Genomic DNA, 13210 nt, shown 5'->3' on the forward strand with positions numbered 1-13210 from the left:
AACAGCCAGTGGCCTGTTCCACGCAGCATGTACAACAAGCAGCACGTTTTACTGTAAAACAACTACATCAGAATCACCGCAGTTAAAGAATGAATCTCACCTTCACAGCTCTCTAAATTTGCTGGTCAGATAAGATCCTCCAGGAAATTAAAGGCTGAGAAGGGGAAAATATCTTCATCAAACAGTAATTACTAATATTAATGATGAGGAACAACCAGCTTTTCTCAGAACTCAGGTTCTGCTTTACAAATCAGTTCTGGTATTCTGCTCTGTATGGTTCAACTCTAAGAGGTTTGAAGAGGATAAGATAGTCAATATTTCAAATCTGGTCCAATTTCATTAATTTTCCTGAAAGAAATATCCACATATGATCAAGTTGGAACACAGAACTGCAAATACCAGTATTTGCAAATACTCCAGTCTGTGACGTCTGCTTCAGCCACCTTCGGAAATGCTGCTGGTAACCCAGGAGCAAGTCCTGGAAAAGCAATTAAGTATCTGGAAACTTAAGCATGCATAGGAGAAGAAATAGGGCTTCAAGTAAATAAATAAAAACAAGAAACAGTTCCGGATAAATGACTAAATCACCGGATTTCTCAGGTGCAGGGAGCAATCAAAGCAGCAGGTTTCAGACCTCCTCTGCTTAGCATAGAGAGATGCAATACTGTTTGTACAGCCTCCACAGACCAATGCACCCTCCCTTCCTCCACAGAAGTTGTGTCAAGCAAGATCTTCGCCTCTGAGGGAGGCAACAAGGACTCAAACCAAATCCTCTCCCAGCACTGAATATGTTTGGAAAGCAAGTGCTCTGGCTGCTAGACTGCTGGGGGGAAAAATATGTATTTCTTGGCAAATACAACTACCACCTCAGGATTCTTGCGTTAGACAGTGGAACACCGTGAAAGGGCAACATCATCCTAAGACAACAATTTCCCAAAAGTATGAAAAGGAGCACTTTTCAAGAACTAAATACTTCCATGAATCTCTACTGAAGCTGGAGGAGTTTTGCTGTTGATCATAGAGGCAGCAAATTAGGACAAAACTGCATGTGTCAGGCTGACACAAGAGAAATTCTTCCTTGTCAAGAGCCTTGATTTCAATAGAAAAGCTTACTCACTGTATGATGGCCCATCAAATAATGCCACCTACCCTGCACTAGTCAGATCTGACTGTAAGGGGCTTGTGTGGCTCTGACAGTAGCAGAAACAGGATGTCAATAGCTAATAGGAAGCTCAGGTGTTAGACAAGAAAGTCAGAAGTGCTTCCTTGCCAGCTCTTGGGTTTGCACACGACAAAGTGCATGACCTAATTTAGGAGAATCAGACTGCAGATCAGGATATTAGTCTTCTATTTGCCATTTCATCAATGATAAACTTGAACTTCGTAGATCTTATGCTTCAGCAGCTTGCCAGCATTCAGATGTTTAGGTGTTCTGTTCTGCTTTTTAGCACATGATATGAGTAACACTGAGATTTCATCTCAGGAATTTGCTCTTTCCTTTGTTTTAGTTTGAAAACCCCAAAGGGCATGGCTAAAAGCCATTGTCATATCTAGTTCAGGATTTTTACACCTGATCATTAATTCTCCTGGAGAGATTATTTGCCTGGGAATAGTACTGTTTGAACATGTTTTTGTTAGTGTTATTGAGGGTTTTCCCTTCCTTTTTTCCATTCCTCTGTTTCACATTCTGTTTTCATTCTTCAGTTCATATGTGCCCTTCCTAATGCACAAGGAACTTTATGTTTCATTATGGTCATTTGGATGACTGCTTTGCCACACGACTTAAGATAAAACTTATTAAGCCTCCCATTATGAGGATAAGGCCCCTTCTTTGAAGTTCTTGTTAGTTAGTCCACTACATAAATACATCATACATTATGTTGTTCAGTCTAGGCCTACTTATGCTCTGTGGCCTCACACATTGCTATTGACAACTGTGCAATCAAATTGTCTGATCCGCTGCGGGCTGTGGACCATGGAGATGTGCTCCCAAGAGTGAAAAAGCTTCTTCTTTCCAGCTAGCACACAGCAGCCCTTCCTCCGTTCCAGATTTGGTGGATTGGGTCTCATGAAGGCCACTGCTCTCTTTCATCAATGCAGGAAAAGGATTGCCTAGAGTGATGGGAGAAGCCCTATGCCTGGAAACATTCAAGGTCAGGTTGGATGGAGTTCTGAGCAACCTGATTGTGTTGAAGATGTCCCTCCTCACTGCAAGCATGTTGGACTAGATGTCCTTTAAAGATCCCTTCCAATCCAAGACATTCTATGCTGCCAGTGACTGGGAGGAAGTAAGGGAGAGGAGGTGGGAGTGGCGTAGATATGCTCACACAGACAGGTAATGGGCTGATCACTCTTCCCATATCTGGTGAGGTAATGGGGAAGTGAACTCAGGGAAGTGAGAGCTAAAGCAGACATTTGTGGGGCTGTTTGAAAGTAGTGATGGAAACATTTAACATTGGGTAAGGGGTGCCTATTCACTCATTATGATGTCGCTATGTGAAATTTCCACGATTTTCCTTGAAAAGGTGATATGACACACTTTGAAGCCCCTATTTGGTAGAGCAAATGCATTTACTGATGGGAAATGAAAAAGGGCCTCATTCATCCAAGGACATATAATTCCTTTAACCATTCGTACATGGTAGATACTGCTCCTCTTTCTACCTGTACTGAAAATTCTTTCCATTTCCCTCCTAGAGTTACATAAACACTACGGTGCTTTCAGTACATTCCTGTAATGCATATATTGGGCTGAGTAGTTGATCCTCCAAACGAAAACTGATAAGGAGGTAAAAGACATTCTCTGAAAAATCAGGCTTATCTATACTGTTTATTCAGCCCTCACACTGAAACGTTAAAGGTAACCTGAAGGACTTAGTCCAACTAGCTTGACCCTCAACAGTGTGGCCAGTATAACTTTCCTTTGAGCTTCTCTAAGTCAAAATGTGTCCTTTCCTAGCACATTGGCCAACCCTGGTAAGCAAACTCAGTTCCAATCTATATTGAGCATTCCTGAAAGTGATTTTTTTTCTCAACAATTTTAGCTCTTTCCTGTGAGCCAGTAACCAGAAGGCTGACAGCTGTATACTTCATGTGATGGAAACAACGTAGGCAGGGTGTTTTTTAAACAAACTCAGGAGTGTGGTGTCGCAGACATCCGAGAGAATCTGGCAACTTCCTCCACAACTTGGCCTTTCTCTTTCTCCTTCCCTGCTCCTGGTCTACGAGATATCACCTCATCCTTTGTGGTGGCTCCAGAAGTCTTCCAGAGCTAAGACAACTTGCTGTCTTAGGGTGCGGAGGGTGGAAATCCAGTCATGTCGCATTAAGAAATTAAAATGGCTAAAAAAAGCATCCAAGAAATGTCAGAACCAGTGCAAAACAGCAGCAGGAATATATGGCTGGGATAGATTAGAATTTTTCAGATTTTAGGATTACTGGATGTTCTACTATTTGTACCAACACTTGTGATTAAGAAACGCTCTTGGGTATTACAGAACAAGAAAAGCTTCTAGGATCTACCAGCTCCTGTTTGCTTACCACACCTGGGAAAGCATTCATGCAGAATGTCAATAAAAGACAAACTTCTGAATTTAGACCAGAGTCAGTGAACAGCTATTGCAGGAGCCTGCTGTTGAGTTTGGCAGGATCATACTGGAAATAAAATGTTGAATTGAAAACATGTACCCAGTTACTGAGTGAAAACATTCAGAGCCTATTAATAAAGTGGCAGGTAGGATCCAAATAAACACAGAGTGATTGACTTTGCTACTTCTGTCACAAAAAGGGAATGGCCTTACTGAGATGAAAAGCCTGCTGAAGAAAGAGCTGAGCGCAAAACTTTCTCTCCATTATTTCTCCAGAAAGGATGTTAAAAATTTAAATGCTAAATTTAGATTTCATTAGAAAAAAAACCCCTAACCCCAAACCAAACCAAAATAGCTGTAATTAAGGTGGAATATCTATGGAGTAAAATAAAAGACTCACCAAAAGAAAAGAACATGACTCTGACTAATCCAAGGACACTTCAGATTTACAGTGAACTGCATTATGAAGCAATTCAAAATTAAAGCCTCAGTATTCTTCAGACTGTTTTAGGCAAAATTCCCACTGAAATTGCTGCAGAAAGTTAACAGCGATTGCAAAACCAAATTCAAAAGTGATTTCAAAAGGATTTGAGTTTTTGCTAAAACATAAGAAATCCCTTTTGCACAGCACAAGAAGTAATTGACAGGTTGGAGAAAAATGGCCTCTTTTAATTGCCCAGTTCCATCTTGTGCACCAGGTCAGATGAATTTGCAATTTCATGGGTAGGGCCATCAGATGTTGGTTTTCCAGAAACGAACTTCTCCTGAGGGGAAGGGCTGCAGCTGAATAAGAGCCTGAGCATCTGATCCAAAGGCCACTGGCAAAGGCGAATAAGTTTCCAGCGATCTGTGCAGATTTAGGCCTCAGGACAGGAAGAAAAAGCAGAGTCTTTTCTGAGTGCATGAAGAATCAAGGACTTTTGGCCAACAGCAGGCACGTGCAGGGACTACTACAAGGCTTCATCTGGATGACTCATACATACAGACCACTACTGGTTACAAGAAAATATGGAGTTCTTAGAAAAATGGGAAAAGTAAGGAAAAAAGAAGGGGGGGGAAAACAAGAGTATCTTTTTTTTATTATTATTTTTTATTTACTGGAATCCAAGATCATCTTCACAGAAAATGCAGTTGGCTACTATAATTTGGAAAATGATTATTGTAATCTGTCTGTTGGTAATTCCCTGAAAAGAAAGAGTAGGCTTTAGGACAGTATGCTCTTACTTTCTTGCACAAAAGCTGTTAAGTCCTTTTGTGTTGCTGCAGGATATTATTCAAAAACTTTAGCTTTCTCGCGTTCAGAACTTAACTGAGGTAAGAGAGCAGCATCTGCAAGAGCAAGCCCTCAGGGCAGTTGTTAGCATCTCACTGGAGAATGCTCTCCCCCAGGTAGGGAAGCAGTGCGGAGGTGTGTGTTGAGGATGGGTACCCGAGTCTGCTGTGCTTCTATTACTCCTTCTGTTTGAAGAAGATAGCATAGATTTAATGAGGGACAGAGGGGGAACAAAAGGAGCTACAACCCATTCACCCTGACAACTGCTCTGTCACAACACACTCTTACCTTATCTCAGTGCAACTGCATCAGCCCTTGCAGGGCTAGGGTGGGACAAATTAATTTTTTCATTATTCCACAGAGTAGCAATGCAATTCTGTGACAGAAAGATCCCTGCTAGAATCACAGATGCATCTCTGTGATTCTGCTTGTAGTAGAACCTGGTATACCTGTTCTTTATAAATGTGCTCCAAATGTAGTGCACAGAGCATCAAAAAAACTCAGCCCTCCTAGGAAATGCCAAAGGGATAAATGGCAGGGATTAAGTTGTGCCCATACATACAAAAAATGACAGCCCATTCTGCACTAGAAGCAAGCGGTGACCTACAAATTTCAAATTAAACAGGATACTCATGGTACATCAGCAAAATGTTCCCAGGCGTGGTTCTGGAGAAATGACTTCTCAGCTAGAGAAAATATTTTAACTGGATTTGCACAGCTATTGTTAAATACACGCAAAAACGTTTGAAGAGAAACATGCAACGTGGCACATGCACATTGATGCTAGTTCCAGTGACACACTCTTTGCACACTCAAATTGTCCTGACAATACTGTAACAGCAAAGGCTGCCAAAATAGTTGTTATTAAAAGAGGTACAGGAGGTCAGCTCAACATGAGATGACTGTAACTTTCAGTAAAGCACCCGCTTAGTGAACTAAGCCTAGGATGTTTTGTGCTTTTGTAGTTCAAAGGGAGCGTCTCTGTGTGCGTTTGGCTTTTAACACCATCACTCCATGTGATTAAAGAAAGCCACAAGAAAGAGGTTTCTACATTATTATCTCTTCCTGGAAAACAAACCTGACTGTTTCCCCGAAGTTTGCTGGTACAGAATTATGCAGCTTTAAAGGCAGCCAGACACTTTGGCTGCCCATCCACTTGCCTTCCTTGCAGTTGTCATTATCTCTCTTTTACTTTACCTGGAACTTACCAACCCCATACTCCCTTTCCTCCTAGGTTTCAGTAACTCTTCAAAATGAAAATCAATAGTGTTCTTTTACTCCAAGGTACAGCCTTTCAGATAATCACATCATATTGTGCAGCAGCTTCTTGGAGCCTGCGCAGCAGAAATAGCCCTTATGTGAAGAGTTTCCAGTAAAATAGCTGTCTTTTTCTAGCATGTTTACTTGTAACATTGGTTTAGATTGACATTGGGTTTTTATCAAGTGATTCAAGTGACATGCTAGTGGCATGGCATGCCTAAGAAAACTCAGAAAGTTGTTTGGTATTTTTTAAATTACTTCACCCTAGAGACTCTAAATAAACAAAGATCTTAGGAGTCAGCGGATTTCATTCCTGTCAAATGGACATTGAATTAAAACAAAATAATGTCAAACCTCTCATTAGCAGAACTGCATGTGTAATTTCAGTTTCTGTTTTGCTATTAACAGGCTTGTAAATGGGTTATAGTAATCCTACTTCTTTTCTTTAAGAAACTTGTTGTCATGATGGATACACGAGTGGCCTCAGGAAATTCCCTTCCTCTTCGCCCAGAACTGTCAGGTTTGCAAGGAAGAACTGGCATTGCTAAAGTCTGGACATAAATGAAAAAAAAAAAGCCTCAGTAGAGAGGGCCAGAGCCTCATCCGCTGAAGATTCAGGGTGGTCTCCCTGATGCAACTGGAGCTGTGCAGATGGGTGGCCTGATCCCTCCCTGGAAATATACAGCACAAACTCAAAGAACTGAGCACTGAAGGTGAATGTGCTACTGCTAATATTTGGATCTCATGATCCAAATTATCTGAAATATCAAAAGGCCTCAGAGACAAGACTAGTTTCTGTTAGCACTGTGGAGAAGCTGATTTCTGTATAAAGCTCCTAAGGAGTTCTCAGTGTAAGTGCACGTGAAAAAGCTGAAAGTGGTATATTCTTAGAAATACAGTGACAGGGTTGGGAGGATGAGGTTGCAGGCAAAGGACTGTAGCATGGCAAATTATTGCATTTGAACTGTCCTGTGTTATTTTTAGAAGAAAATTTAGCTCATCTGTTTTCTGAAATGTTACATACATATTTATATTTATGCTACAAACAGGGTGATGGCTTTTCGGTGTTTTATGGCATCGTAATACAAATACAACTAGTTGCTCTTCCACCATCTTCCAGCAGTCCTGGCTGACTGGGGAAGTTCCACTTGACTGGAGGCTGGCTGATGTTATACCTATCTACAAGAAGGGTCGGAGGGAGGATCCAGGAAACTACATGCCTGTCAGTTTGACCTCAGTGCCTGGGAAAGTCATGAAACAGGTGATCTTGAGTGCTATCATAAAGCACATGCAACACACCAGGTGATCAGGCCCAGTCAACATGGGTTCATGAAAGGCAGGTCCTGCCAAACTAACATGATCATCTTCTATGACAAAGTGACTCGACTACTGGATGAGGGAAAGGCTATGGATGTAGTCTTCTGGGACTTCAGTAAAGCCTTTGACACAGTTTCACACAGCATTCTGCTTTGGAAACTATCAGCCTTTGGCCTGGAGAGAGGCACATTCTCCTGGGTGGAAAACTGGTTGGACAGCCAGGCCTGAAGAGTGGTGGTAAATGGAGTTAACTCCAGCTGGAGGCTGGTCACAAGTGGTGTCCCCCAGGGCTCAGTGCTGGGTCCAATCCTGTTCAATGTCCTTATCAATGACATGGATGAGGGTATTGAATGTACCCTAAGTAAGTTTGCGGATGACACTAAGCTGGGTGGAAGCATCGATCTGCTGGAGGGTAGAGAGGCTCTGCAAAGGGATCTGAACAGGCTGGACCATTGGGCAGAGACCAATGGCATGAGGTTTAACAAGGTCAAATGCCAGGTCCTGCACTTGGAGCACAACAACCCTATGCAGTGCTATGTACTAGGGGAAGAGTGGCTAGAAAGCTGCCTAGAGGAGAAGGATCTGGGGGTTTAGATTGACAGCCAACTGAACATGAGCCAGCAGTGTGCCCAGGTGGCCAAGAAGGCAAATGGCATCTTGGCTTGTATCAGAAACTCCGTGGCCAGCAGGTCCAGGGAGGTTTTTCTGCCCCTGTACTTGGCACTGGTGAAAACACCTCGAATCCTGGGTTCAGTTCTGGGCCCTTTGCTACAAGAAGGATGTTGAGGCTCTGGAGTGTGTCCAGAGAAGAGCAATGAAGCTGGTGAAGGGGCTGGAGAGCAAGTCTTAAGAGGAGCAGCTGAGGGAACTGGGGTTGTTTAGCCTGGAGAAGAGGAGGCTGAGGGGAGACCTCATTGCTCTCTACAGCTGCCTGAGAGGAGGGTGTAGAGAGGAGGGAGGTGGCCTCTTCTCCCAAGTGACAGGGGACAGGACAAGGGAGAGTGGCCTCAAGCTCCACCATGGAAGGTTCAGGCTGGACATCAGAAAAAAATTTTTCACAGAAAGGGAGGTGGTGGAGTCACCATCCCTGGACGTATTTAAAAGACGAGTAGATGAGGTGCTCAGGGACATGGGTTAGTGGTTGATAGGAATAATTAGACTTGATGATCCTAGAGGTCTTTTCCAACCTAGTGATTCTATGATTCTATGATTCTATGATTCTTCTACTCTGTCCACATAGGACATATATGGGCATAACTGCACCCCTGCCCTGTTCATAAGACAAGAGTCACCCTGCTAAATATTTCTTTTTCCCCTACCATCAGCAAATGTAGACTATTTCCTTAAGTTTCACTTGCCTCATCTGTTGTAATCACAGAGTGAAGCACCAAGAGGAGAAATAGCAGCTGAAAACAGGAGTTTCAATGTTAAAGGTCCAAAGCTTTCTTTTGACTCATCTGTTCTAGTAAGAATAACTGCATTTTAACACTACCACAACACAGTTTGTGATTAAGCTAGTTTTGGTTAATCTTAAAAGATTTCTGACAGGAAATCATTGTAACTATCCTTTTCCCTCAGAGGCTTCCACTGTTGTGTAGAGAGAACCTAAGTTTATAAGCAGAGAACTAAAAAAATAAAGAGTAAAACCAGTCAAAATTGACACGTGCGCAGTTTGGCCAAGAGGCTGCCTTCCCTACTGACAGACACGCCAAAATCTTCAACAGCATTTCCAGGCTAAACAATGTTCTCATTCAAGAACCTGTACTGTAAAGTCCTGAAGACAACCTAGTGTACAAGGAGGGTCCCAAACCCTGGTGAAAATTGTCCTTATTGGGATATTTCAGGACTATGCAAACGAATTCAAATAATGTCAAAAAGAACCAAGGTCTTGTGAGAGGTTGGTTGCATATTTGAGACGCAGCCCTCTCTCTGTCAGGTCTGCAGGATTGTTAAGTAAGAGAAAAATACATATCAATCTTGGTCAGAGAAGTGGCACATGAGCTTTCTTTTCCCTTTAGAACACAGTGGTGTTTTATAGGAATGGTCCAGCTGAGGGTGTGTGAAAGCTTTGCTGCAGTTGCATAGTAACCTCTTTATAACCCTCTTTATCGCCCACATGAAGTATCAGTCAGCAGCTGTGTCAGTCAGCTTGGATTTTAAGATTTCTTCCTCCACACCCTTGGCCTTCTTCCATTCCAGAGAACTACAACTGCCTTTGTCCCAACTCCTTCCTGCTCACAGTTCCCTCCTGTGCAAGCAGATACGCTCATCACATTGGCACTGCTGCTGGGAGATACCAACTCTCAAACAGCAGCAGCTGTGACTGGACTACCTGGACTACACTTCCTTCCTTCCCTCTCTCCATCATTCTCTTTGGCAGCTACAAGTACCCTGGATCTCTGTTTATACCTCCTTACGGTGCTGCTTGGCTACCTAGGTAATAGTTGCTATTTTATTAGGCTTTCAAAGTCTTCTATGGGGAGAAATGACAGACCAGAAGCAAGTGTCCTGCAAGTTAAATCTGACTCACAAGTGCCGTCACTACTGTAGCAATATTTCTTTAAGTCTGCAGAAACAAGGCTGTATCCAGATATGTTGTCCAGGAAGGATATAGCTTTAACTTAGCTTTGCAAAATGGATGGGAGAGATTTCAGGCAATAGGCTTGAGAACAAGAGAAAGAAACACCAGACTTCTCTTTAGCCTACACATAGGCTGACTGTATGATCCGATATCAGAAACACACATAAAGCCAGAGGTCTATGTAGCAGTAAGTCACTCGGGTGGTGTCTATTCGTTCAAACCAGAATTACTCTACAATTCCCACAATCCATTAGAGACAGAATAGCTTAATTGAAAACAATCTGGTGAGAGAATGATTTAGCCCAGGAGTATATGGCTCATGAGCAGGAGTTCCAGGTCCCAAAATAGCTCCATTAAAGCTCAGTAAACTAAGTGAGCATCTTCCTTGGTGTTGATTTCTGCAAAACATAGGGCTCTAAAGCCACCTCAGCTGGCAGCTTTCCAGAACTGTGATGATCATTGAGAGCATTGATTGATATTAATATCATTTTTCCTCAGAATCCAGGGGGATTTTGAAGCACATCCAGACACATAAAACTTTCGTTTAAGCAATAATCTCATTGCAAAGTACTGCCATGCTGAGAATTTCCCCCCATTCAGGAGATGAAAGCAACATAGAAAGTAACAAAATATACCCCAGAATTCTGCAGCCTAGTCTGGACTGGGGCTGAGCTGAAATGCTTTTTGATGGAAGCTTTTAAAATACAGGTTCTAAGCTGAAGTCTTTAACCAGGACTTGAGTCCAGCTTTCTCCAGATTCAGCTATTTTCAGCCCACATCCAGAAGTCATGCCTCATTGATTGATTCTATCCAGTGCCTTTCAAGTCCAAACATTTTGCATGAGTGCCACCTTCACCAACGTTCAAAAGTAGTTTACATTTCACTTACGCTTCACTTTCTTCCTATATTCAAATTTCTTGTTCTAATGTCCACTTCCAGTCAACCTGTATCTATTTCTGGAGATTGATATGTTCAGTACTTGGAGAGAGGAAACTCTAGACTTAAGCACTAGAACCAATCAGTAATGGATCAAGGGTTTGTTTTATAACCACAAAAAAAACCCAGAGTGGAACAAACATATCTGTGGTACTGACTCAGTGTGATGAAAAGTGGCAGAAGATAGTATTGTTCTTCTCAAGTTGTTCTCTGACAGGCTACTTCAAAGCTACAATAGAAATGACAGGAATCAGCAACAGCCAGAGACACGATCCACATCTTAGGAATAGACAACAAGGTTCAAAGGTGGATTACACACTTGTATGTTGACTGAATATAGGAATAAGGAAATAATGTATTGATTGTAGGGGACGAAATGTTCCATTCAAGCCCTGTTACCAGGAATATTCAGAAATATATTGCTGCAATACCTAGTGCTGAGACCATCAGAACTCGTGCCACTTGCCCTTTTGAGAAGAGAAGTCATAATATTTACCTCAGATTATAACACATGTACACACGTCCTGTCTCCCACGCAAGTTTTTCAAACAGGTGGACACATGAACCATCCAGCAGCCATTCAGCCAAAGTAACTTGTTGGTGAGATGCAGTGGGTATGCAAAGTGGTGTTAATTTGGGTTAGCAGATAACTCATTCACATGTGGGTTGAAACTCCTCTTGACTACAAGAAACACTTCCTCTTCTGAGCAAATCCACCTGGCGTAGTAAATACTAACCAATACTCAGGGTGAATGGTCTGGAGGAGAGATTAAAGAGAAATAGAAGAGTAAGCAAAGAAGAATTCAACATCACTAAAAGAAAAAAAAAATCAATAGCACTGAAGTTAACTAGTTTTGAAAAATGTGCCAGAGGAATAACCCTTGCACTCTGTGCCACTCCCTCCTACTGACAAAACCACACGCCCTCGGTTTGTATCAAGCTCATCTTCAGCATAAAACCTGCACAAAGTCTAGCTCTAGTAAATCACAAACTGAAATTACTCACATGGTGAATATTCCTATTCACAGCTTCCTGAATATGCTTAGTATAGGTGGATATTTATACTTATATTTGACAGATTTGAATTTCTTAGCTTGCTTATACTTCCTTTGGAAAAAGCTATAATTATAACAGCTTTTTATAGAATATAGTCAATGAAACTAATACACAGTACTTTTAGCTAACTTATGACTAAAAGGACACTGCTTTAATATTTTAAGAGAGATGCCCAGAGAGGCAAAAAATGAAGAGACTGATAATATGAAAATATTACAGTCAAAATAGGGTTGAGAAGGAAATAAGAAAGAAGGTGCAGAAAAAAGTAAAGTACACAGGTAAGGAAGTGGCAGCTTCCAGGAACACAGTCATTGTAAAGCTATTATCCCTAGTTTACTTGGCATTTTTAGTGAGATACAGTTTGGTCTGAGATGAGAAGGAATTTGATATTAATTTGAAAATAGTAACATGTCCATCTATGAATCCTACAAGGGCCTCCATTCCTCCTGCATTTATTTTAATATAAACATATTCTTATTTTATTATTCTAAAAGTGTTCTTTGTTTTAGCATAGAAGAAGAATGTATGCTACAGCGTCCTAGAAAATTAACATAACAGAACATTTCTGTCACTGAGGTCCAAGCTTATTAGGGCAGAGGCACTCAAACAGAGGCTGGGTATTAGGAAGTGACTTTAAAAAGAATCTGGTGGAGAAAATATTGAATATCAGAATGCAATTAAATGGATTCCCGGATTCTGGAATGCTACATTGGGTTGCTCCGAACTGTATCAGATCCTCCTTTAATCACAGGACTGCCAATTCGCAAAGGGCAAGCCAGAGATTTGGTTGTGGGTTAAAAGAGAAAGACTTCAGCACAAAGTTATCGTTCAGCTGGGACATGCCTTTTTCTTCAGCTTACTGCTCACAGCTTTGTCTCATAACGGCTTCATATCACGTTCCTTTCCCATGCCATTAACCTGGGCCTAGCACAGCAACAAACAAAAATCCAACCTGTGTGTTGATGGGAAAAACAGCAAGCAAACATTTAAACCATTTCAATTGTCTCAAAGATGAAAGCATATCAGAAGTACGTCTACAATAAAGACACATTAAGTTCTTCCTGTCTTCTAAGCCTTTGTCTTTCACCCTTATGAACCTTACGAGGTCACAATTCAGAAAGATAACTGTGCAGGAATCAGGAGTTGAAGCACAAACTGTTCTACAAGGTCAGCACCACTAATGAATTTCCATACTAACTT

General features: G+C 41.6%; 1 protein-coding gene across 2 annotated transcripts in view; it reads right to left on the reverse strand.

Annotated features, from left to right (window-relative positions):
- Positions 1-11463: 11463 nt before the first annotated feature.
- CLEC16A (C-type lectin domain containing 16A) overlaps positions 11464-13210 on the reverse strand; it is a 99874-nt gene continuing 98127 nt past the window's right edge. Inside the window, exon 24 of one of the 2 annotated variants that reach the window (XR_008452375.1) lies at positions 11464-11711. The gene's annotated coding sequence lies outside the window, so the exon portion shown is untranslated. The remainder of the gene's footprint in view (positions 11712-13210) is intronic. The other variant, XR_008452372.1, reaches the window with a different exon arrangement.

Source organism: Cuculus canorus, chromosome 15 (genome assembly GCF_017976375.1).
Source record: "Cuculus canorus isolate bCucCan1 chromosome 15, bCucCan1.pri, whole genome shotgun sequence".
Classification (NCBI taxonomy): domain Eukaryota; kingdom Metazoa; phylum Chordata; class Aves; order Cuculiformes; family Cuculidae; genus Cuculus; species Cuculus canorus.